Genomic DNA, 4,216 nt, shown 5'->3' with positions numbered 1-4,216 from the left:
GATAGAATTATTAGAAGAGGGCTGGCCAGTTAGCTCAGCTGGTTAGAGCACAGCCTTTTTTTTTTTTTAAAAGATGACCGGTAATGGGATCTTAACCCTTGACTTGGTGTTGTCAGCACCACGCTCACCCAGTGAGCAACCGGCCATCCCTATATGGGATCCGAACCCATGGCCTTGGTGTTATCAGCACCGCACTCTCCCGAGTGAGCCACAGGCTGGCCCAGAGCACAGCCTTATAACACTAAGGTCATTGGTTCAGATCCCCTTACCCACCAGCCAGCAAAAAAGCAGAATTATGAGAGCAGTTATATTTCATGTGTGCAACATCGACCATGTTAAGCATAGACATGTGAGATATACAAGAAAAACAAACAAACAAACTGAACTTCTAGAGATTAAAAAAATAATAACAATAATAATATGTCTGGATGGGATTAAGAGCAGATTTAAGATGAGAGGAAAAGATTAGTGAACATGACGATATACTATCAAGAATAGTAGAAACTATCCAAAACAAAAATAATATGAAGACTGAAAAAATACGAACAGTGCATCAGTGAATTGCAGGACAACTTCAAGCTGTCAGGCATACATGTAATTACACCTCCAGATGGAATGGGAAGGTGTTGGAGAAACATATTTCAAGAAATAATGGCTAAATATTTGCCAAATTTGATCCAAGAAGCTCAGCAAAACCCAGGCACAAGAAATATGAAGTAAACTACACTGAAGTATATTATAATGAAGTTGCTAAAAGCAGTGATAAAGAAAATCTCATAATTAACCACAAGAGCGAAAAAGATATATCACTCACTAAGGAACAAAGATTAAAAGGACAGCAGACTTCTTGTTAGAAATAATGCAACCCAGAGAGAATGGAGCAACATCTTTAAAGTTAAGAAAGAAAAAAACTGACAATCTAGAATTCTGTATCAAGTGAAAATATCTTTTTTAAAAAGAAAGAGAAGTACTTTTTCAAACACAGAGGTTAAAAATACCATCACCAGTACACCTAACTATAAGAAACATTAAAGGAAGTCCTCTGGCAGAAGGAAAATGATACCACATGGGAATCCAGGTCTACACATAGAAAATGAAGAACGTCAGAAATGGAAATATGTTGATAAAAATAAAAAAAGGTTTTTTCTTATTTTTCAAATCCCTTTAAAAGATTACCAACTGTTTAAATGAAAAATAATGTATTGTGGAGTTTATAACGTGAGTAGAGATGAAAGATATGACAAAATAGCACAAAGACTGAGAGGGGAAAACGAATTATACTACTGTAAAGTTATTGTAATACAGGTGAAGTGGTATAATATTACTTGAAGGTAGACTGTGATAAATTAAATATATGTACAATAATCACTAAAGCAACCATGAAAACAACAAAAAGCTAATGAGCCAAAAAGGAGTTGAAAATACCAGGAAAAGTCCTTAATCCAAAAGAAGGCAGGGGCTGGCCTGTTAACTCACTTGGTTAGAGTACAGTGTTGATAACACCAAGGTTGCAGGTTTGGATCCCCTTACCAGCTAGCCACAAAACAAACAAACAAAAACAAAGAAGGAAGAAAGAACAGATGGGACAAATAGAAAAACTAACAAGTTGGTAGATTTAAACTCTACAAGATCAGTAATCACATTAAATATAAATGGTCTATGCATCCCAATTAAAAGGCAGAAATTGTTGAATAAAAGCAAGATCCAACTATATGATGCCTGCAGAAAAAACAAAGAAACAAATCCTACTTTAAAAATAAAAACACAGGTTATAAGTAAAAAGATGGAAAAGTATATATCATGCAACACTAACCAAATGAAGGCAGGAGTGGCTATATTATTATGGGACAAAGTAGACTTTTGGATCAGAGAATATTACCACAGATAAAGAGGGTCATTTCAAAATGACAAACAGATCAATTCATCAACAGGAAGACAATCCTAAATGCTTACATACGAGTGAATTAAAAAATACAAGACGCAAAAAATGATAGAACTGAAAGAAGAAACAAATTCATAATTACGGATATTTCAACACCCAGTCTCTATAATTGATAGAATAAATAGAAAATCAGTGAGAATATAGAACATGAACATTATCAACCGATAAACTAATCAACATTTATAGAGCACTCCACCTGACAACAGCAGAATACACATTCTTTTCAAGTTCCCGTGAAACATCTATCAAGACAGACATTATTTTGAGCCATGAAACAAGCCTCGATAAATTTCAACAGATTCAAATCATATAAGATATGTTCCCTTACCACAATGGAATTAGAAATCAGAAATAGAGGGCCGGCCCGGTGGTGCACTGTTACAGTGCGCCGCTTGGGAAGTGTGGTGGCGCTCCCGCCAAGGGTTCGGATCCCACATACAGACCGGTTCCCGCTCACTGGCTGAGCGAGGTGCGGGAGCAACGCCGACGGTTGTGATCCCGTTGCTGGTCCCGGTCCGGTACGGGGGCGACACTGAGGGTTGCGATCCGTTGCCGGACACGGAAAAAGACAAAAAGGAAAAAAAAAAAAAAAAAGAAATCAAAAATAGAAAGACCTCTGGATATTCCCCAAATATTACAAAACTAAATATCACATTTCTGAATAATCAATAAATTAAGAAAGAAATCAAAAGAAAAATTAGATATTTTAAATTAAATGAAAATAAAAATATAGCATATCAAAATTTATGTGCATAAATATCGACCTTAGAAAAGAGGAAAGATCTCAAATAAATGACAGCTTCCGTTGTGAGACACTGGGAAGGAGAAGGGAGCAAACTAAATCCAGTGAAACAAAACAAAAACAAAAAAATGAAACCAAAAACTGGTTTTTAAGACCACTAAAATTGACCAACCACAAGCTAGACTAATCATGTAAAGAAGATACAGATTACCAATATCAGGAATATAAGGGGTGATATCATTACAGGTTCTACAGATATTAAAGAATACAGAAATTTATGAGCCATCCTTGTAACAATAGTTTTGATAATTTAGATGAAATAGACAAAATCCTTAAAAGACACAGCTACTGAAACTCACTTAAGAAGAAACAGATAACCTAAATAGCTCTATATCTATGTAAGTAATTGAATTTCTTTTTTTGTTTTTATGGGTTTTTTTTGGTGGCTGGCCAATAACAGGGATCAACTCTGGACCTTGGTGTTACCAACACCATGCTTTGACCAACTGAGCTAACCAGCCAGCTCAAGTAACTGAATTTGTAATTAAAAATCTCAAGGCTCGGATGGCTCCGTCAGTGAATTCCATACATTTAAGGAAGAAATAATACCATTTCTATACAAACGTTTTCAGAAAATTTAAATGGAGAAAATACATCCTGATTCATTCTATACGAACAGCATACTTTTAAAGGAAAATCAGACAATACGTTACAAAAAAACTGCAGAGCAATGTAATTCATGAACATAGATGCAGAAATTGTAAATACGTTTTAGCAAATCAAATCCAACAGTACATAAAAAATATAATGAATTATGATCAAATGGGTTTTATCCCAGACATATGTCAGTTTAACATTCAGACCAAAAAAGAAAAACCATATTCATCTTAGATGCAGAAAAAGCATTTGAAAAAATCCATCATCCAATCCTTACAAAGATTAAGTATTAATAGATGAATCTGGGTAAATGGAATTAAGGGTTTTTTTTTAACTGTTGAATTATCCTTGCAATTTTTCTGTGAGTTTCAAATTATTTCCAAATAAAAAGCTTTTTAAAAATGACAGTACATAGGCCGGCCCGTGGCTCACTCGGTAGAGTGCGGTGCTGATAACACCAAGGCCACGGGTTCGGATCCCATATAGGGATGGCTGGTTTGCTCACTGGCTGATCCTGGTGCTGACAACACCAAGCCAAGGGTTGAGATCCCCTTACCGGTCATCTTTAAAAAAAAAAAAAAAAAAAATGACAATACATGGAAAGCTGTTAACCCAGTTCCTGGAACAAATTAAGAGCTTAATAAATGGTAACTATAATAATCACTTAACCCTCATTTTATAGATGATGAAATCGAGGCCCAGAGATAAAAAATAATTTATCTAAAGTCATCCTGTTAGTTAATGACTAAAACCCAAGTTAATACTAATAACCAACCTTCCTCCCCCCCCCCCCCCCCCCCCCCCCCCCCCCCCCCCCCCCCCCCCCCACCCCCCCCCCCCCCCCCCCCCCCCCCCCCCCCCCCCCCCCCCCCCCC

This window comes from Galeopterus variegatus, unplaced genomic scaffold, assembly GCF_000696425.1.
Source record: "Galeopterus variegatus unplaced genomic scaffold, G_variegatus-3.0.2 Scaffold65, whole genome shotgun sequence".
NCBI lineage: Eukaryota > Metazoa > Chordata > Mammalia > Dermoptera > Cynocephalidae > Galeopterus > Galeopterus variegatus.
The sequence above is the reverse complement of the archived record's forward strand: the minus strand, read 5'-3'. Positions refer to the sequence as shown.